Source organism: Phyllobates terribilis, unplaced genomic scaffold (genome assembly GCF_046119375.1).
Source record: "Phyllobates terribilis strain yellow unplaced genomic scaffold, ASM4611937v1 Scaffold_7__3_contigs__length_470593459, whole genome shotgun sequence".
Classification (NCBI taxonomy): domain Eukaryota; kingdom Metazoa; phylum Chordata; class Amphibia; order Anura; family Dendrobatidae; genus Phyllobates; species Phyllobates terribilis.
This window is the reverse complement of record NW_027362767.1, coordinates 390,691,237-390,713,712: the sequence shown is the minus strand read 5'-3', so window position 1 is coordinate 390,713,712 and position 22,476 is coordinate 390,691,237. Positions and strand designations below refer to the sequence as shown.

Genomic DNA, 22,476 nt, shown 5'->3' with positions numbered 1-22,476 from the left:
TGTCAGTCTGTCTAAGGACCAGCCTGCCCGCTCACCTGGGAGCGCACATCAGCCACTTGCCTGCTTGCCTGAGGTCCGACGGTCTGCCTTCCATCTCCTGTCAGTCTGTCTATGGACCAGCTTGCCCGCTCACCTGGGAGCACACACCAGCTACCTGCCTGCTAGTCTACCTGGAGGCTCCGCCGTCACGTGCTGTGACCACCTGCCTGTCCAGTGACTCCTGCTCGCTCACCTGGGAGCGCTCATCTGCCGCCTGTCTATTGGTCTTCCTGGAGGCTCCGCCGTCACAAGCTGTGACCACCCGTTCATCCAGAGACTCTCGCCTGCTCACCTGGGAGCTCACGTCTACCATCAGCCGCCACAGGTCGTACCAACCCTTTACCTAGAGACTGCCCCGGTCACTTGCCGTGACCATCTGCCCGTTCATCCAGAGACTGCCCCGGTCACTTGCCGTGACCATCTGCCCGTTCATCCAGAGACTGCCCCGGTCACTTGCCGTGACCATCTGCCCGTACATTCAGAGACTGCCCCGGTCACTTGCCGTGACCTCCAGCCCGTTCACTCAGAGACTGTCCCGGTCACCTGCTGTGACCTCCTGCCCGTCTTCCCTGGTCGCCACCCGCTCCCTTACAAGGACTGCCCCCTTGTATAGTAGCTCAGAGGTTCCGCCTCCCAGACCCGTTACACTTGTGGTGAGGTTCCCAAGAAGGATGTCCATCTCACTGGGCAGAGTACTTGGTGATTTTTAGGGACCTGTCCTAAACCCTCTACGTAGGCCCTGGGGTGGCTGCAGGGCATGAAGATCCCAAGTTGGACCTCCAAAAGAGCCACTCCAGACAGGTTTTTCTTCTGAGGTCACCTAAAAGGGCACTCTAGGGAATGCAATTATTTACAAAAGCAGTTTTTGGGCTGCACACAGTCCTCAGCCACGCAGTTTTTAGGCAAATAAGAAAGTAATTAATAAGGTGGGACACAAATTGATAAACATATGCACGAAAATAAACAATTAATTCAGTACATTATAATTTAATACATTTCAATTTAATACCGCAGGGGTAACTATCTACATTTTCAGAAATTTTTACCATTTACTGAGTGTACCTCCAGGGGGTTTAACTCTCGTGCTACGTGTTGATTTGCATAGTGCCTTGGTCTGTGGGGTGTCAGTGTCGGTATTCTCAGTTACTCTACCAGTTCTACGGGTGACCATGTTATAAAACTGCCTTAACCTCTCTCTTGGACTGGCAAGTTCACCATTGGCTGGGCCCTCTTGCTCTGCTCCTGCCGGGGATCCTTCATCCAGGGATACTTCTTGAGCTGGCTCTTCTGCAGCACTTACAGGTACAACTTGCTGTGGAGGGTTTTCTGGCTGTTCATAGAATTGAAGTACTGGAATGATTACTGCACCTCCTATTTGAGGCCAATCAGCTGGGAAGTCTCCTAGGTCAGTGTGTATCACTGCTTCTTCAGGTTCTTCCTGGATTGTGAGAGGCACTTTTTCTTGGGGTTTCAGTAATTCTGGACACAACTTTAGGTGGTCCCTGGACACTGTAGCAGATGTTTTTCCTCCATCTCGACTGATTATGCAGGTCTTTTTGTTGTCAAACCTTGACGGTAACAGTGTAGGGGTCTTTTTCCCACTGGTCATCAAGTTTGTGGTTACGTCTCTTCCTTTTTAGTACTGTTTCACCTGGTGTGAAGGGTTCTGCAGGTGCGTTTTTGTTGTAGTGCGCTTCCTGCTTTTCTCTCACCCGAGTAAGACTATCCTTTACACAAGCTTGTACTCTTCTGTACTGTTCTTGTCTGGTGGTGTCCCAGTCCTCAGTGGTCATATCAGCTTCAGGCTCAACAACACCAAGCTCCAAATCCATGGGCAGCTTTCCTGGCCTTGCCCGCATGAGATATGCCCGAGTGCAATTGGTGGAACTCACTGGTATATGATTATACAGATCCACTAGATCAGGTAGTAGGTCTGGCCACTGATTTCTCTCCTCAAGTGGTACGGTCTTTAGCAGGTCGATGATGATGTTGTTCATCTTTTCACAGAGACCGTTGGTTTGTGGGTGGTACGGTGTAGTTCTTATCTTCTTACAACCGTAGAGATGGCAGAACTCCTTGAACAACTCAGCCTCAAAGGCCGGGCCTTGGTCCATCAGCACCTGCTCAGGGTAACCACCATGGGGTCTACAGAAATACTCTTGGAACGTCTTTGCTGCTGTCTCTGCCATCAGATCTTTGACGGGGGCGACCACCAGGAAACGTGAGTAGTGATCCACCATAGTCAGAGTATAGGAGTACCCTGATCTGCTGGGGGAGAGCTTGACATGGTCCAGGGCCACGATCTCCAGGGGTCAAGTCGTCTTGATGTGTTGCAGGGGTGCCTTCTGGCTGCTGAAGTCTTTTCTTCTTAAGCAGCAGGGTCCAAAGTCCCGGCACCACCTCTCAATGGAGCTGCGCATTCCTACCCAGTAGAATCGACATTTCAGCATGGTCTCTAGCTTTTTCCAGCCAAAGTGCCCCGCCTGATCGTGGTAAGCTTCTAATGCCATCTGGATGTCTGTCTTCGGGACTACTATCTGCCATACCATCTCATTTGTTTTTGGATTGACGTACCGCCGGCACAGCTTCTCACGGTAGATAAACAGCCGGCTTCTCTCGTTCCACAGCTGCTTTGCTTGTAAAGACGCATCTTTTTCCAGGGAGGCACCTTCTTGGGTTATCAGCTGTTTGATATGGCTGACAACCGGGTCACTGTCCTGGGTCTCTTTCCAGCTGTGGTGAGGCAGGGGGTTTAACGTCTTCCCACACTGTTTCCTGAAGGCTCGTTGCTCATGGATCATCCCATTCCGGTGAAAGGCAGGTAGCTTTATTTCCTCCAGGTCATCCACTTCTTCTTCCATGTCTGACTGGTGAGGCATCCTAGACAGGGCATCGGCGTTGGCGTTCTTGCGGCCCGCCCGGTATTTAATTGTAAATTGGTAGTTTGACAGCCGAGCTATCCATCGTTGTTCCAGTGCCCCCAACTTAGCTGTTTCAAGATGGGTCAAGGGGTTGTTATCAGTAAAGGCAGTGAACTTACTGGAGGCCAGGTAGTGCTTGAATCTTTCAGTGATGGCCCAGACTAAGGCTAGGAATTCTAACTTAAAGCTGCTATAGTTCTCTGGGTTCCTCTCAGTAGGGCGGAGCTTCCTGCTTGCGTATGTGATCACTTTCTCTTGGCCATTCTGCTTCTGATTTAAGACAGCGCCCAGACCTTCGTTGCTGGCATCTGTATACAGCAGGAATGGTTGGCTGTAGTCAGGGTAGGCTAGGATCTCATCGCCTGTCAGGATCTCCTTCATCTCCTGAAACGACTCAGCTTGCTCCTTACCCCAGTGGAATAGGTGGTTTTTGCCTTTGGGGGACTGTCCTACCAGGAGGTCTTGCAGAGGAGCTGCTTTCTTAGTGTAGTCCTTTACGAACCTTCGGTAGTATCCTACTAGTCCCAAGAACTGACGAACCTCCTTGAGGTTCTTCGGCTCCGGCCACTTCTGGATGGCTGTGACTTTCTCCGGGTCTGGTGCTACCCCTTCCGGACTGACAATGTGCCCCAGGTACTGTACCTTTCTCTTGAGCAGGTGGCACTTTGAGGGCTTCAACTTCATCCCGTACCGGGACAGTGACTCAAATACCTCTGCCAGGTGTTTCAAGTGGTCCTCGTACGTTCTGGAATACACTAATATGTCATCCAGGTAAAGTAACACAGTCTCGAAGTTGCGGTGTCCCAGGCAGCACTCAATCAATCTCTGGAACGTTCCGGGGGCATTGCAGAGTCAAAACGGCATACTGTTGAACTCGCAGAGTCCCATCGGGGTGGTGAAGGCCGTCTTCTCCCGATCCTCCTCAGCCACAGCTACTTGCCAGTACCCACTAGTGAGGTCAAGGGTGGAAAAGTAATTTGCAGACTTTAAGGCAGCTAGGGACTCCTCTATGCGTGTTAAAGGGTATGCATCTTTATGTGTTATGCGATTTACTTGACGGTAATCTACACACATTCTCATGCTCCCGTCCTTTTTCCTAACCAGCACTAGGGGAGCCGCCCAGGGACTACAACTTTTCCTTATTACTCCCGCCTTCCTCATGTCATACAGCATTTCTTTTGCCTTCTGGTAGTGAGCTGGGGGTATAGGCCTATAATGTTCTTTGATTGGGGAATGGTTGCCTGTGGGGATATGATGTTGAACCCCCTTAACCCTCCCGAAGTCAAGTGGATGTTTACTGAACACCTGTGAGTATTCTTGAACCACCCGGTGGACACCCTGTTTTTGATGGGCAGGATTGGTGTCTGTCCCAATATGGAGCTGTTGACACCAATCCTCCACCTGGGTTGCAGGGTCATTATCCTGTAACTCATCTGGTGAGCTTAAGGACTCCGCCTAATGAATGCAATTGTTATTGTCAGCATGTAATTTGGCAACAGTGGCATAACGTGGCAGTCTGACCTCATCTTCCCCTAAGTTGAGAAGACGGACGGGCACCCTCCCATTATGTACTTCTACCACTCCCCTGGCGGTTAAGAGCGTGGGTCTATGCTCGGAGTAAAGGGGTTCTACTACTGCCTGGTAGCTCTGTCCTCTTAGACCTATAGCAGCTCTACACCAGATGAGCATTTCACTCATTGGGGGAACGACAATGGGTATGGGGTCTGTTACCCGCACGTTACCGATTTCACCGTCTGTCAACCTCACTTGCTGTTGATACATCAGGACTCGGATCTCCCTTTGCAATGCCCTCCTCTGTCTTGGTCTGGCAGTGTCGGCGATCTGTTGGAGTAAGAACACAACCTCTCCTAAACAGTTACCAACAACATTAGTGCCTAGTACCATATACGGGTTGGTGTCATCAGGATTAGTCTCTACTACAATTAGTCCCTGGTCCTTCAGCTTCACTCTCCCCAACTTTACAGTCACATTCTTAACCCCGAGTAGGTTAAGGGGGATTCCATTTGAGGCATATACAGACAGATTTGTAGCTGGGGGACGTAGGTCGTCCATGGACCAGAACCTCTTGTAGAGGACGTCAGGCATGATGGTTACTAGTGTTGAGCCACCCCCGTAGTGTTCGAGTTCGGTTCGGTTCGTCGAACACCCGTGTGTTCGCCGAACTGTTCGTCGAACTGTTCGTCGAGCACCTTCGAACACCGTTAAAACCAATGGCAGGCAAACAAAAACACATAGAAACACATAGAAAACACCTTCAAAGGTGTCCAAAAGCTGACAAACTGCTCAGAAGACACAACTAACACATGGAAAAGTGACAAGTACATATAGTCATGCGAAAAGAAAAGAGGTGGAGGAGTAAAAGGAGGGGGAGACACAGATATAGGCATGTCATGCCCTTCTAAAATCCAAAAAGTGAGAAGCCGAGACGGCCAGTCCGCTCCTGCCCGTGCCACCTCCGTGTCGCCGGGTTTGTGCCAGAGCCGCGGTGAACCCTGATGGCCAGCCCCCCTCTCCCAATACTGGTGCCTGTCCGCTGGTGGGTCGAGAGAGCCCCCCTGTGGTGGAGGCAGCTCTAAGCTTTTTAATTTAAATTGTCCCTCTAATTTGAATGAATACACTTTAAATCCATTTACAAGGATCTATTGGAGGGCAAGTCTCATGCCAGCAGCCGCGTAATTCCAGCTCCAGTAGCGTCCACTAAAGCTGCTGCAGTTAAAAAGCTTTTATAAGGATCGAGCTCGGCTGTCCACCGCAAGGCATCCTAGTGCCAGTCCCAGCCCCTATGCCTTGGGGTGCCTCCTGATGCTCTTCACTAAGTATCCCGTGGTCCCGAAGCATTTCCTTTGAAAAAATTAAGTGTCCAAACTACAGGTGGTGTAGCTTGCTTAACAGCCGGGATAATCCGCTGACTAGCAGACACTGCTACTAGGCACAAAGTATTTCCTGGGCTAGATGCAGTTAAAAATTTGTAAGTAGATACTCTCGTTGGATGCTGAGAAAGCATTCCATAGAGTCTCCTGGCATGCCATATATGATTCTCTTAAAAAGCTTGGGGTAGGGGTCTAGGGGACCCTTTTATAGCCAAAATCACGGCCCTGTATCACAATACGTCACCTAGGCTGAAGATAAATGGAACTGTAGCACCGAGGGCTCGGTTGCTACAGACGTATTGCACCTCACCCAGAGGTGTGATATCTCACTCTCAGATAAGGATGGAGTGTGGATCAGGACCCGACACCTGCATGCATTACACCACATTGCCGTGGGGCAGGGCGACCAATATGCCCCTGAGATGGGCACGACAGTCCCTGTCCCTGGCTGGAGTGGGGGGAGGGAACACTGAGGAAGGGGAACCCTGCAGTGCAGGAGCAGGGAGGAAGCAGTTCCTGGGTGCATTGAGAAGGGAGTATAAAAGGTGGGCACCATCTTAGTTCAGTGCAGAGAAGTCTGAGCAGAAGTGGCAGGGAGCAGGGGCTCTGCATGAGCTCTGCTCCGGAGGCGGGCCTAGTAACAGAGGCCCAGGCCTGCAAGAGGGAGAAGGAAGGAAGAGGAGCGGAGAAGGCTCCAGGAACGAGGAATGAAGGGATCCCAGGGGTGCGGACGGGCGAGTCGCCACCGCACGCCCGAATCCACCTGCGTGGAGGGGTCAGGCCAAAGGGGGAGACCGGTCCCCGAACTAGTGGAGGCAGGAAACGACCCTCAGCTAGAAACCGGAGGCTCTGACATTTTATGTGGCGCAGCCCCTTGCTCCACCCGCTAGGAAGGCACCACATAGGGTCAGGGAAACTGGCGCCAAGTTTACCAAGAGGAGGCCCGAGGCAGCCGGACAGAAGTGTTGGTAAGAAAGGCCAGACAAAGGACACACAAAGGGGGTCCTGTGAAGCGCTCCAAAGTTATCTGGGAGTTGTCTGAGCCCCTCACCTGGTGAGCACAGTACGACGTGGGCAGCCGTTACCTGCAGACGTGGTCTGGATAAAAAGAACTGTGAGTAAAGGCCCTAAACTGCATCACTGACTCCGTGTCGTTACTGCTGCTGCCCTGCACCATCACCCCCATCCTCCGCATACACTGCCCTGAGGCTATACTCCTCCCGTGGGGAGTTATGCTACGCTCTGCTGCACCCACAACAACAGCCTTAGCGATCTGCCCTGTAGCGGCGGTTCACTCTGACCGCAATCCACGGGTGGCGTAGTCGGACATTTAAACATCAAAACCACATAAATAGTTCCGCCACTGGTTTGACCGCCCTGAGCCACGGAACCGGATCGCCGCCACGAAGACTACAACCACCAGCATCCACCAAAAAGGGTCCGGCTCCGGGTGTCCCAAGGCCCAGGGGGTGCGTCAGAACATTTTCATCACCTTTCACAATCACCAATGGGACAAGGCAGGGATGTCCTCTGTCCCCTCTCTTATACATCCTAGTGACGGAGCACCTGCTCTCATCAATTCGCCATAACCCCAATATTAGGTGGATTGAGGTGGGAGGCATCGAGTACAAGTGCTCTCTATTTGCTGATGATGTCCTAGTATATATCACTCAATCACATATATCCATCCCTGCTGTTATGGCTGAAATAGATCACTTTGTTACATGGTAAAATTTTAAAATCAATGCAGCGAAGTCTGAGGCCCTCGATGTCTCCCTCCCTAAATCCATATAGGATTCCATCCAGTCCAACTTTCCCTTTGCCTGGCCCTCACAGGGTATCAAATACTTAGGAATTCCTATTCATAGAGACCTCTCCCATCTATGTTATCTTAATTTTGGGCCCTTTATTGAACAATTCCATACAGACCACGGTTGGCAAGTTAGAACTGTAAGATTCACTACGTGAACCACTGGTGTTTTGTGGAAAAGCACATGTACACCGCGTTCCAAATTATTATGCAAAAAGTGTTTAGGAGTGATAAGGGAAGAATTTGTTTGTTTGTCAGTTAAACTCATTGATGGTGATGTGTGTCAGGGCTCTTTATATCACTGTAAGCAATTGCAGACACCTGTGCTAATTAGTTTGGCAGGTGTGTCCAATGAAAGGCAAGACTACTTAAGAAGGCTCTCTCACATTATTAAGCAGCCTACATTTTCTGCCAAAATGGGAAAGAAAAAGGATGTGTCGGCTGCTGAGAAGCAACAAATTGTGGTGTGTTTAGGTCAAGGCATGACTACACTCAACATTGTGCGATGATCAGGATGAAGTGTCTTGGCAATCAAGAAGTATGTAGCTGATTCACAGTACACACGTGTGCGTGCTGATAAGGGCAAATTGAGGACTCTTTCCTACAGGCAATTACGTCAGGTTGAAAGAGCAGCGGCAAAAAAGCCTTGTCATAGCAGCAGACAAGTTTTTGAAGCTGCTTGTGCCTCCAACGTCCCCCGAACAACAAGATGCAGGGTCCTTCAGAGGTTTGCAGCTGTGCATACGCCATCCTGTCGACCTCCTCTATCCACTTCACACAAGCAGAAACGGCTCCAGTGGGCCAAACATTACACGAAGACTGATTTCAAAACTGTTTTGTTCACGGATGAGTGCCGTGCAGCGCTCGATGGTCCAGATGAATGGAGTGGAGGATGGCTGGTTGATGGACACCCCACGCAAACACGGCTACAGCGCCAACAAGGAGGAGGTGGAGTAATGTTTTGGGCTGGAATCATGGGGAGAGAGATTGTCGGCCCCTTTAGGATCCCTGAAGGCGCTAAAGATGAACTCCATAATGTATGTGGATTTTCTCAAACAGCACTTCCTGCCATGGTTCAAGAAGAAGAACCGTGTATTTCACAGCAAGATCATTTTTCTGCATGATAATGCACCATCTCATGCTGCACATAAAACATCTGCATCTCTGGCTGATATGGGCATAAAAGGGGACAAACTTATGGTGTGACCCCCATGCTCCCCTGACCTCTACCCCATTCAGAACCTTTGGAGCATCATTAAAAGGAGTGTCTATGATGGCGGGAGGCAGTTCACATCTAAGCAACAGCTCTGGGAGGGTATTCTGTCCTCATGCAAAACAATTGAAGCAGAAACCATCCAAAACCTGACAAATTCAATGGACGAGAGAGTTCAGAAGCTCCTTTCGAACAAGGGGTCCTATGTGAAAATGTAACATCACCTAGAATAAAGTTTTGAGTTGAAAACTGTTTGATTTCAGTTTCTAACAACCTGCTAATGCTTATAATTTCAAAAATGACCATTTTTTTGGTCTTTATTAAAATGAAAAGGTTGATCGAAAAGTTTGGGGGATCTAAGAGTGTGGCAACCCAGTAGTCATGATTACTTCGAATTCTGACAATATGAGGGTCATGCTGCAGGTAGTGCAGCAAGAAGGCACTTATGTGTCTTGCGCATCTCGGAGCCCCAAAATTATTTTCCGGGCTAGATGCAGCTAAAAATTATTTTTAATTTTAAATCTGGTGAAGCTTATTATAGATGGCCTAATAGGATCAGTGCTGCACACTGCTACAAAGCCCAAATTATTTTCCAGTCAAGATACAGATAAACATGATTAGTAATTTGAAAGCTTAAAACGGTTGATAGGGTGATTTTAACCAATCATCAAGCTTTTACTCTCCCCAGGATGACACAGGGGTAGAAAAGTCGTTTCGGATCCATGATTTGTTCATCTTTATGAACGTGAGTCTGTCTACATTATCAGTGGAGAGCCGCGTGCGCTTATCTGTCAGCACACCACCAGCAGCGCTGAACACACGTTCAGACAGAACGCTGGCTGCGGGGCATGACAAGATCTCCAAGGCGTAAGTGGCTAGCTCTGGCCATTTATCCAGATTGGAAGCCCAAAAAGAGCAAGGGTCCAGTGACACAGTCGTGGCTTCAATGTTTACTTGGAGATACTCCTGTACCATCGTCTCTAGGCGTTGACTATGTGTCAGACTTCTTGTCTCCTGTGGCCTTGCAAAGGATGGGCTAAAAAAGTGGTGAAATGATTCCGCAAAATTGATGTTACCAGCAGATACTGTGGTTCTGTTACGGTTTGAGTGCTGAACACTTGACGGTCCCACGGTTGGCAAGTTGGAACTGTGAGATTCACTACGTGCACCACTGGTATTTTGTGGAAAAGCACATGTAAGATTCTGCAACAGTCTCTGCTGATACTCCTGCATGCGTGCATCCCTTTCTATGGCAGGAATAATTTCTGCAAATTTACTTTTGTACCGGGGATCTAACAGTGTGGCAACCCAGTAGTCAGGATTATTTCTAATTCTCACAATTCGAGGGTCATGTTGCAGGTAGTGCAGCAAGAAGGCACTCGTGTGTTGCGCATCCAGGAGCACCAAGTCCCTGTTGTGTTGGTGGCGAGGTAACAATCATGCTTCCTTCCTCTGTCCTCTCCCCCCAACCTCGCACAACAGAAATGTGATCAAGGTCTCCCTCATCTAATGAGTCTTCCATCAGTTCGTCCTCCACTTCTTCCTGGGCTCCTGCACCTTCCTCACTAGTTTGGCTGCTACCATGCGCCCTGGTTAAACCATCTCACCCACCCTCACATGCCTGCCGCCTTGGTGCTGCCGACCGTCTGGACCTTGCAGATGTTAGCCCTTCCGCATACAACTCCTCCTCCTCTACTTCCTCCACCTCCTCTTGTGCCACCACCTGACTCCGAATTCTGTTTAACATGTGCTCCAGCATGTAAATCACCGGAATAGTCATGCTGATAATGGCATCATCAGCACTAAACATCTTCGTCGCCATTTCAAAACTGTGCAGAAGGGTGCATAGGTCCCTGATCTGAGACCACTCCTCCAGCGTGATTTGCCCCACCTCTGAATCTCGTTGGCCCAGGCTATACGTCAGAACGTATTGCACCAGGGCTTGTCGGTGCTGCCACAGTCGCTGCAACATGTGCAGAGTTGAATTCCACCGGGTAGGCACATCGCATTTTAGCCGGTGAAGTGGCAGGCCCAACGACTTCTGTAGAGATGTAAGTCGCTGAGCTGCGGGATGCGAACGGCGGAAGGGAGCACACAGCGACCGTGCCCTCTGCAGAAGGCCATCTAGTCTGGGATAGTGGGCTAAAAATTGCTGGACAACCAGGTTCAACACGTGAGCCATACAAGGCACGTGTGTGACATTGCCCCGGCGAAGGGCCGCACCCAGGTTTGCAGCATTGTCGCACACGGCCTTCCCTGGTTTCAGGTCCAGTGGAGACAACCATTCATGAAATTGGTTCTCCAGAGCTGACCACAACTCCTCAGCTGTGTGACTCACATTTCCCAGACATTTCAATGTAAAAACCGCCTGATGACGTTGAGCCCTACTGCCAGCATAGTAAGGAGGTGTGCAGGATCCCTTCTGCGCAGTTAGAAAGCTTGTGGCATGACCAGACAGGCTTTGGGTGCAGGTGGAAGACCGAGAGGAGGTTGAGGAGGCAGAAGCAGTGGAGGAAAAATGACATAAAGAGGATTGACGCACAACTCGTGGGGACGGCAAGACTTGGACAGCAGCCCCTTGTCCTGCTGTCACCATAGTTACCCAGTGCCCAGTCAGCGACATGTAACGCCCCTGTCCATGCCTACTCGTCCAAGTGTCTGTGGTGAAATGCACCCTGTCACACACAGAGTTTCTCAAAGAAGCGGTGATGTTGTGTGCGACATGCTGGTGGAGCGCAGGCACACCTTTCTTTGAGAAGTAGTGCCGACTGGGCATCTGGTACTGGGGCACTGCGACGGACATAAGGTCTCGAAAATCCTCTGTGTCCACCAGGCGGAAAGGCAGCATTTCTGTAGCCAAGAGCTTGCAGATGGTGAAATTCAACCTCTTAGCTTTCTCATGGCTAGGAGGAAATGGTCTTTTACTTGTCCACATCTGAGGGACCGAGGGCTGGCTATTGTGCTTAGACGGGGTTGATAAGGGTGTCCCCGTCAAACTGCCGGTCTGTGAGGAAGATGCAGGCGGACATGTTAGGTTGCCTTGATCCAAAGGTGGTGCTATCGATGTCGGACAGCGCTCAAGACCAGCTGGTGTTACCACCTCCAAAGAAAATGATGACCTGCCAATCACGCTGGCTGTTGCGGGTAAAGAGGTGGCAGGTCTGCGCCCCAAAACAGGTGTGACTGCTGTCCCCCCAGTCACAGAGGATGAAGAGGCCGCGGATGCACAAGATATGGCAGACGGTGGTTGGCCCGGCCGGCTAGACCGCATTGTAGCACACTGAGCTTCCCACTGCAACTTATGCTTCATGTCCATGTGCCGGTTCATGCATGAAGTACTCAAACTATGTATTTTTTGGCCTCTACTTAGCTTTTGCTGACAAATGTTACAGATAACACGAGTTGGGTCATCTTTATCGATCTGAAAAAATGCCCAGGCTATGCAAGGCTTAGCACCCATGCGACCTGAAGAGCCACCACGACTTGTGGTGAGAGGCAGAGTTGTGTTTGAGGATGCAGTTGTTGACGTGCTTCCAGTACTACGTCTCTGTCCAGGAAGGAGCAACTTGACCTCGTCGTCACTAGCATCTTCCTCCACCTCCTCTGCTGACCTCATCTCTTGGCTGACTGTGGGTTGACAGTAAGTGGGATCTCCGACCTCATCATCATCACCCTGTGCGTTATCACACCCGTCGTCCTCAGAGCCAACCTGTTCCTGCCCTGACAAAAAACTAAAGTTGTCGCTCCAATCAGGTATTTGAGTCTTATCATCGTCTTCCTCATTGTCTCCACCAACAGGAGTTACAGTTTGGGAATGAGGGTCTACATTATGGTCAGAACCTTCTGCGTCTGGTCCTGGATCCGACTCACAAAGATTCTGGGCATCAGTGCAGATCATTTCCTCGTCTGGATTCACAGAAGCGCTGGAGTCAACCTCTGATTCCCAGGCTATAGTATGAGTAAACAGCTCTGCAGACTCAACCATCTGTTCTACCTCATACTCAGACGGGCAGCTGGAGATTTGGGAGCTGTGAGGAAGCAAGTGCGATTTGGGTGACACCTTTGAGGACTGGAGTATTTGTGATGTTGAAGTTGATGTGGAGGAGAGCCCACTTAAAGGAGCACTTGATATCCGTTGAAGCACCTGCTGTTTTTGTGCCTCATCTGGAATTTGTAGCGATTGGCGTGGCCGTAAGAAAGGGATCTTATCACATTGTCCGCTAAAAGAAGTAGACATTTTAGTTTGGCTGGAAGATGGTCTTTCTTCTGCACCTACCCCACGGACACAACCTTTTTTCCCCTTCCCAACACGCCTATTCCCCTTTCCACCAGCAGCAGGCCTTTTTCCACTCATTTTGGTGGTTAACTAATTCACAACTCTGGAGTTGTTTGCACAAAAAAACAATGGATGGTAACCGAGCAGAGCTGAGTGGCCAAACTGTGGTATTAGGCCAAAACTATTGGCTGGGTTAGATGCAGAAAAAAATTATTTTTAATTTGCAACCTGATGGAGGTCAGTATAGATGGACTAATAGACCAAGTCCCACACACCGCTAGAAGCCCAAATATTTTTTCAGAGCTAGATGCAGAAAATTTTTTTATTCAATTTGCAACCTGATGGAGGTCAGTATAGATGGACTAATAGACCAAGTCCCACACACTGCTAGAAGCCCAAATATTTTTTCAGAGCTAGATGCAGAAAAAAATTATTTTTAATTTGCAACCTGATGGAGGTCAGTATAGATGGACTAATAGACCAAGTCCCACATACCGCTAGAAGCCCAAATATTTTTTCAGAGCTAGATGCAGAAAATTTTTTTATTCAATTTGCAACCTGATGGAGGTCAGTATAGATGGACTAATAGACCAAGTCCCACACACTGCTAGAAGCCCAAATATTTTTTCAGAGCTAGATGCAGAAAAAAATTATTTTTAATTTGCAACCTGATGGAGGTCAGTATAGATGGACTAATAGACCAAGTCCCACACACTGCTAGAAGCCCAAATATTTTTTCAGAGCTAGATGCAGAAAAAAATTATTTTTAATTTGCAACCTGATGGAGGTCAGTATAGATGGACTAATAGACCAAGTCCCACACACCGCTAGAAGCCCAAATATTTTTTCAGAGCTAGATGCAGAAAAAAATTATATTCAATTTGCAACCTGCTGGACGTCAGTATAGAAGGACTAATAGAACAAGTCCCACACACTGCTAGAAGCCCAAATATTTTTTCAGAGCTAAATGAAGAAGAAAATTTTTTTATTCAATTTGCAACCTGATGGAGGTCAGTATAGATGGACTAATAGACCAAGTCCCACACACTGCTAGAAGCCCAAATATTTTTTCAGAGCTAGATGCAGAAAAAAATTATTTTTAATTTGCAACCTGATGGAGGTCAGTATAGATGGACTAATAGACCAAGTCCCACACACCGCTAGAAGCCCAAATATTTTTTCAGAGCTAGATGCAGAAAATTTTTTTATTCAATTTGCAACCTGATGGAGGTCAGTATAGATGGACTAATAGACCAAGTCCCACACACTGCTAGAAGCCCAAATATTTTTTCAGAGCTAGATGCAGAAAAAAATTATTTTTAATTTGCAACCTGATGGAGGTCAGTATAGATGGACTAATAGACCAAGTCCCACACGCTGCTAGAAGCCCAAATATTTTTTCAGAGATAAATGAAGAAAAAAATTATTTTTAATTTGCAACCTGATGGAGGTCAGTATAGATGGACTAATAGACCAAGTCCCACACACTGCTAGAAGCCCAAATATTTTTTCAGAGCTAGATGCAGAAAAAAATTATTTTTAATTTGCAACCTGATGGAGGTCAGTATAGATGGACTAATAGACCAAGTCCCACACACCGCTAGAAGCCCAAATATTTTTTCAGAGCTAGATGCAGAAAAAAATTATATTCAGTTTGCAACCTGATGGAGGTCAGTATAGATGGACTAATAGAATGATGCTATGCCCAAAAGATTTTACTTCACTAGGTGCAGTAAAAAAATTGGTATTCTATACACAGGTGGTATATCTTGCAACACAGATAGGCTACTCCACTGACTAACACACTCTGCAATAGGCCAAAAAGGATTAGCTTTGCTAGATTCAGCCAAATGCTGTGAAAAAAACTTGCACAGCACTGGCACAGACCTGCCTGGCAAAAACTGATAGGAACTGATGTAACCTAGTCCTGAAAAGGACTCCAATTACAATTAGTCTTTACTCCCACAATCTATCTATTTAAGAGCACAGACCTGCCTGATAAAAGTCGTAGGAAATGCTGTAACCTAGTCCTTAAAAGGACTGCAATCACAACTATTCCCTACTCCCAAGCTATCTGTATATTTGTGCGAAAATTGGCTTGAAATTAACAAGGTATAGCGCACACAGCAACAGCGGTGCCGTCTAACACGCAGCTGCAGCAGTGAGAAAATGGTGGCGACGGGGAAAATGGCTTGGTCTTATAGGGCAAGGACATGTGACATACACTGCCAATCACACATGCCCTTGCTTGTGTGAAAAAAAGCACTTCGCTCCGTGTGTGCGCTGCTGATAGGCTGACAGATTGCACCTCCCCACTGCAAATGCGGGAAAGAGAAAAAAAAATGGAGATCTTCATTGTTCCTGCAGAGATCCATCCCCTGCCCCTCCCCCCGCCCCGCTGTACACTCAAACTGCGTATTAACATTAATTTTCATCATTACTGAGAAAAAATCCAGTTATGATTTTGGTGCACGAACAGTTATCGAACATAACCTCGAACAGCCGAATTTTTCTCAAATTGTTCGTGTTCGCCCACCGGCTCGAACACCGCCCAAAACAGCTCGAATTTGAGATTGGCGAACAGTTCGAGTAGAACAACGCTCATCTCTAATGGTTACCTGAGATCCTGTGTCCAGCAGAGCATGCGTTGGGATCCCGTCCAGTACAATGGACAGGAAAGGTCTTCCTCCGACGAACCTGTTGTACCAGTCTGATGGGCCTGGTGAGTTTACTCCTGGGTGTCGGCCCTCGGACCCAGGGTTTTCTCGTTTAAAGGACTATTCTGGGCGATGTGTCCGGTCTTGTGGCAGCGGTAGCAGGCAGGGTCCTTCTGTGGATGGCGCTGGTCACTGGTCCTTGGCGAGGGCGGTGTTGGTCTCCTCCTCCTCCGCATCCAGGGAACATCCTCAGGGCGATCGGCTAACAGGATCTTCCCTCCTTCGTCGGGCTCCGTCCGCAGCTGCAGAGTACTCAGCATGGTGGTCAGGGTTTTGATCAAATGACGCACCTCAGAGCGCAGACTGTTCAGTTCTTTAGGGGACGTTGCTGGAACCTTAGCTTCAGCAGCCACTGGGGAAAAGATGGGTGTAGAAGGCTCTGGGGTAGCCCCACCCTGGTAACATTAGATGGCATTTGTTTCCAGGGGCTGCAGTCCTTTTATAGCCATGTCCTTAAGATTGTCAAAGGTGGCATCTGGATGATCCAGGGACCACCAACGCACAGTCCTGCTCTCCTCTGGAGACCTCAGTCCCCAGACAAACTGTTAGTTCAGCATTTTGTTCTCATTTTCGATGCTGGTTGGACTAACCTGGTTCAGAGCCCGCAGGGCCCCTTGAAGACGCCAGGCTTAGTCCCAAACATTGTCCTCCGGTTGTTGGGAACAGCTATAGAACCTCTTCCGGATGTCCGCCTCAGTAAGGTCCTCAAAGACAGTCTGTAGTTTTTGGAATATTGCGGACACTGACTCCTGGTCTGCGGCCGACCATGTTTCCACTTCCCGTTCTGCAGCACCGGTCAGTTGTCCTAATACAACGGCGGCTCTTTGTTTGCCGGTCATAGAGTACATATCCAAGATACCACATATCTTCCGTTTGAATCCAGACAGGGTATCTGGTTTGCCATTGTACTGGGGGAGCCACTTTGCTCCAGGAAAGTACGGTAAAGTCATAGGAATGACAGGTGTTACAGGCGCTGCTGGTGGAGCGGCGGCTTCGGCCTGCTCATCATCGGGTGCGGGTTGAACTTCAGGGACATTGGCCGGCATGTCGGCGTTCTGCTGCTCTTCGGACATCTTAGCGCCCCCCTAACCATGGCCTACCTTCTGGTTTTTCTTCCGGTAGGCTGCAGCTCCGCAGGTGACGGTTATCTTCAGGACCTTGCGTTGCTTGCATCCTACGTCGGCGCGTTCAGCGACGCTCCTTACAGGACCTGGCGCTTGTTAGTTTAAAGTCAAGGCATGGGGCGTGTCCGAGGTTTCGCGCTCTTTTTGCAGGTACGCCCCTATTTTTCCCGTGGTTACATGCTTCTTCTCGCTCAACGGCCCAACAATGGCGGCTATCTTCACCACTACTTTACATACACAGTTCAGAATAAAGGCGCACAGTACCCGGTGGCAACGGGCACAACACTTCGTCGTTGCAGTGGGCACGCAATCCTGTTCGCGATGCCAGTTGGAAGATGACTAGCGCAGGGGAAATGGGGATGACTCGGTTACCCGGGCCTTTAGCCTTAGAGATGTCGCGGTGGTCGGCTCCCGGGCCCATACCCTGGGGTCTCTCCTTAAAAAGGGTGAAAATTTTGTTAAGGTTATAAAAGTTTGTGACGCCACCCGTGGCTTCTGGTGAGGATCATCAGCGCTGCGCAGTCCACTGAGGCCGATGATAAGGCAGCTCTATGGTATAGCTCCCCACAGGTGGACCTAGGCCTCAGGGCAGTATATGAAGAGGGATGCAGGACAGGCGAGACCCAGCCGGGTCAGAGGAAGAACAGGGACAGACACAATGGTCACTTCAGTACCTTTTACTGATGGAAATTCAGGCACGTCCCGGAGCACTCTAGGGTAAAGGGTGCATGTCAGGATCCTCCCCAATGAGCGGGTTTTGGGCCTCCTGCTTCTTGCTTCTGCGTACTAAGTTTCTGGCCTGCCTGGAGCTTGGCCTAACTTGGTCTCTGTCCTGCGCTGGCTGACTTTGTGGTAGAGCCTTCTCTTGAAGTACACGCTTCCGACTTACGGGGCCTATGTGTCTTCTGGCTCTATTACGTATCAGCACTTTAGCGATCCTGGGACTTGTAGTTCTCCAGGGATTCCGTTTATATCTTACTGTGTCATAGAGATCCCGGTAAGCTTCGGACCCGGTGTCCGGTAACTTCTTCGGGGTGAGCCATTTAAGCTCCTCTGCCCCCTATGTACTAACTCTCCACTCGCCTTCGGTCTACTCGGGCCCTCACTAGGCTACTCACACTAACGGCAGCTTGCCGCGCTTCATCGATCTTATGGCGCCGGCACACTAAAAGCTCACTGCTCTGAGCTACAACTGAGTCTGGACTGTGCTCCACTGCAGACTGACCGCTTTCTGTGTCTCACTCTTCAGGAACTCTCTCAACAGGTTTGCTCTCTGTCGACTCCAGTCTAGACCAACTGCTGCCTGGCTCCACCTTCCCTATTTATCTATCCCTAACGGGCTCCCTCTGGTGGTCTGAGGTGGAAGGTGGAGATGTGTGAATGGTTATGGGGGCCTCTTGTGGAGGAATCCATCAATACACCCTTCTAGGATTTGTGATACCAAGAGCAGCTGGGCGTCACAACATTATACAGCATTACTGAGCAGGGTAACTGTGGATCCAGCACTAGGATGAGATAAAACATTTATTAGAAAGCAACAGCATTTTCTGTGTGTATGAACCTTTTTCTTTCACTCTGCTTTTCACTTTGCTCCTCTAGTCTTCCATAGACTTCAATAGGAACTGTAATCTGATCTTTCAGTGAGCTCTCAGACTGTCTGGTTTTGAGCAAGATGTATTTTAGCAGTTTTTTTGAATAAATGATGAATTCAGGAAGACAGAGGTGAAGAATAAGTTGCTGATAAGTGGAGAAAAAAAGAATAATTTATGAAAAGCTTGTTAAAACGACAGTGACCACATAACTTTTATGACTCAGATGGACTGAGAGTGGTCTGATTCACTTTTATTATACACTTGTCACACATCAATATCTAAGACAGTAGCTTGCAATTCTGCAGCTGGTATTACATCCAATCTGATAATTTATGACTTACCAGCATGATTAAAAATACATCCCAGAAATGGCATGTCACCACGATTCAAAAAGACATCTCCCATTGCAATGAGTGATTCTTTTATAATCTGATATCCAGTGAGAACTAGAATAGGTCTTGTGCCAAAGTAGACTGTATAAATGGGGCCATATGTTCTTGCCATCTGTGAAATTGTCAAAATCGACAGAATTTTAAATGAGGCCTTCACATGGAATTCAATATATCTTTACGGTTTGATATGGTGATGAAATATGAATCTGAAATTCTCAACTTCTTTGCTTATTTTTAAACTTAAACCAAGCACCATTTTCAGCCGGCCTCAACCCTCTCTAGAGGTGGGGTCTAGATAAGCGTATAATAAAATCATCCGATTTACATTAGTATGGTGGTCAGTAGTGGTGTCTTGAAGCTTGTTTGCCCCAATGCAACATCTCCAATGAGGCTCTCAACTAACACAGCTGTGTTAATAGTAATAGTCTCTTCATATGGGGACCCCTCAAGTCTCAACCCCTGCACCTACTATAGTTACACCCCTGTTGGTAGATGTGCAATCAGTATACCTCTTGGTGAGTATAACATCACAGGCCTGTGAATGGCCCCATGGACTATCACAGGTACGAGTGCTATCTGTGAAAACCGTGGAGAGCATTCATATGCAAAAATTCTAACTCATGATTTCTCCAGATATGTGATGGTTCAGGAAAACTCCTTCTGGGTACGTGCACTTGGTGTCATTTAGATGCTAGCGCAGCCACCGAGTTTTCCCATGCAAAGCCGCTTCAGGTATCTGCCTGAAAAAGATGTTGTGCACATCTGCCCTTAAGCTTTTCACTCCCTGATGCAGAATGCCAGTAGATCTAGCAAATGCAGGGCTGTGTTGGCAATATGTCTCCTCCCCAATGACCTTCTCTCACATTTAGTTGACTTTTCCAAATAATACAAATTTGAGATGCCATTAAACAAGAAATTAAAATCATCTGCCATAGAGACATAGGCCCCAACATTAACACTGACATTTCGTACATCAGTCTTAATGAGGGGAGTGCAAGGATAAGATGTGCCAAATTCATGAACAAGCACACGCCTCTAAATCAATTTGATACATTTTATCAGTGGCATGTACCTCAGAAATGGTACCCAATAAAGGACTAGAGTAACATTTCTGGCATTAGCAAATGCCACATCTTTGAGGAATTTGATGAGCAGGCATAACCACAACCTATCCCACCCCAGCTCCTCCCTAGTTCAGCCCATGCACGCATGTCAGGATTCTCTGATGCTAGGATCGGTTGGGTAACCGCAAGTTTTCCTTTTGCAAATTTCCAGCCAAATTCAGACTAGACTTGTCCGTCCTTACTCATTTCACTTGTATTGCATGAAGCCATGGACATCTAGTCGACATGTGACCGTATATATCCAAATCCCATGCTAGTACTCCTGGCACTCGCAATGGAGAATCCTGACAGCTCACGCGTATTGTGCTGTCAGGATTCACAATTCTGCTGTCACATAAATTGACTGTATCCTAGAGCCCCAAGGCTGGACAACCCCTTCAATATTTTATATGGTAGCCTACGAGATATCCTCAAATCATAGTTTTCGCAGTTATGTTTGTTACTTAAAAATGTGAATAAAAACAGAGAAAAAAAAGAATGAATAAATTAAAAGATTATTAGACTTTAAAAGTTGTCTTAATTAGTGTTGAGCCACCCCCGTAGTGTTCGGGTTCTGTTCGGTTCGTCGAACACCGGGATGTTCGAGGAACTGTTCGTCGAACTGTTCGTCGAACACCTTAGAACACCGTCGAACACCGTTAAAACCAATGGCAGGCAAACAAAAACACATAGAAACACATAGAAAACACCTTCACAGGTGTCCAAAAGCTGACAAACTGCTCAGAAGACGCTTTCTTTAAAAAAGCCGGCCGGCAATTCAGCAGCGGCATACACCGGTATCCGACAATTTAGACAAGAAGGAATAGAGCATCACACATAGATTAGATAGATAGAAACATGTCAGTCACATATATAAGAAGTACAGTGACAGTGTTGGTTACTGTACTTTTCAATTAGTGTAAAGGATTTATTAAAAAAAATATTAGTGTTTTCATGCACCATCTCTTTAAAAAAGCCGGCCGGCAATTCAGCATCAGTACCCGACAATTTACAATAGAAAGAATAGAGCATCACACATAGATTAGATAGATAGAAACATGTCAGTCACATATATATGAAGTACAGTGACAGTGTTGGTCACTGTACTTGTCATTTAGTGTTAAAATAAAGGATTTATTAAAAAAAAAAATTGGCGTGGGGTTCCCCGTAATTTTAGTCTCTAGCGGAGGTTAAGCAGACGGCTGGGGCAGATGTTTGAAGCCTGGGAAGGGGGTAATACCCATGGAGCTTCCCAGGCTACTAATATCAGCCCCCAGCTGAATACCTAGCCTTTACTAGCTATTAAAATGGGGGACCCCACCAAAAAAATGACGTGGGATCCCCCCTATTTTAATAGCTAGCAAAGGCTAGGCAGACAGCTGGGGGCTGATATTAATAGCCTAGGAAGGGTGCCATGAATATTGGCCCCCTCCCAGGCTAGAAACACCAGCCGTCAGCTGTCCCAGAAATGGCGCATCCATAGGATGCGCCAATTCTGGCACTTAGCCTCGCTCTTCCCACTGCCCTGTAGCGGTGGCAGTGGGGTAATAGGGTTGGGGTTGATGTCAGCTTATAATGCCAGCGGACATTAAGCCCAGGTTAGTAATGGAGAGGCGTCTATAAGACACCCCATTACTAACCCCATAGTCAAAGTTAAAAAAAAACACAAACACCCAGAATAAAGTCCTTTAATTGAAATAAACACACAATTCTTTATTGTTCTAAATTAAACCATACTTACAATCACGTCCATTCCAGCTGAAGCCAACGATCTCCTGCAATAAAAGAAAAATAATAAAGCAACATCATCCTTACCTTTCGATGGTTCCCAGGACAGCTCCAGCTCTGCTACATCGAGATGACAGGCTGGACCGCAGCAGAAAGCTGCCATCCAGCCTGTCATCCCGCAGACACTGAGAAGCGCAGGCATGCTTGCGCTCCTCAGTGTCTGGCTGTGACGGCATCCAGATGAGCCGAGGTCATGTCTAATGAACTGAGCTCACCTCATGCACGTCACTGACAGCGTGGGAAAATTCTCCTGCACTCAGCGCTTCAGAGTGAGAATTTTCCCACGCTGTCAGTGACGTGCATGAGGTGAGCTCATGTCCATTGAACTCAGCTCACCTCATGCACGTCACTATCAGCGTGGGAAAATTCTCCTGCACTCAGCGCTTCAGCGTGAGAATTTTCCCATGCTGTCAGTGACGTGCATGAGGTGAGCTCATGTCCAATGAACTCAGCTCACCTCATGTACGTCACTGATAGCGTGGGAGAATTCTCACGCTGAAGCGCTGAGTGCAGGAGAATTTTCCCACGCTGTCAGTGACGTGCATGAGGTGAGCCGAGTTCATTGGACATGAACTCGGCTCATCTGGATGCCGTCACAGCGAGACAGTGA

At 48.1% G+C, this 22,476-nt stretch overlaps 1 pseudogene; it reads right to left on the bottom strand.

The window, feature by feature from the left end:
* Window positions 1-22,476, bottom strand: part of LOC141155532 (cytochrome P450 2C23-like) — a 68,005-nt pseudogene that overhangs the window by 33,524 nt on the left and 12,005 nt on the right.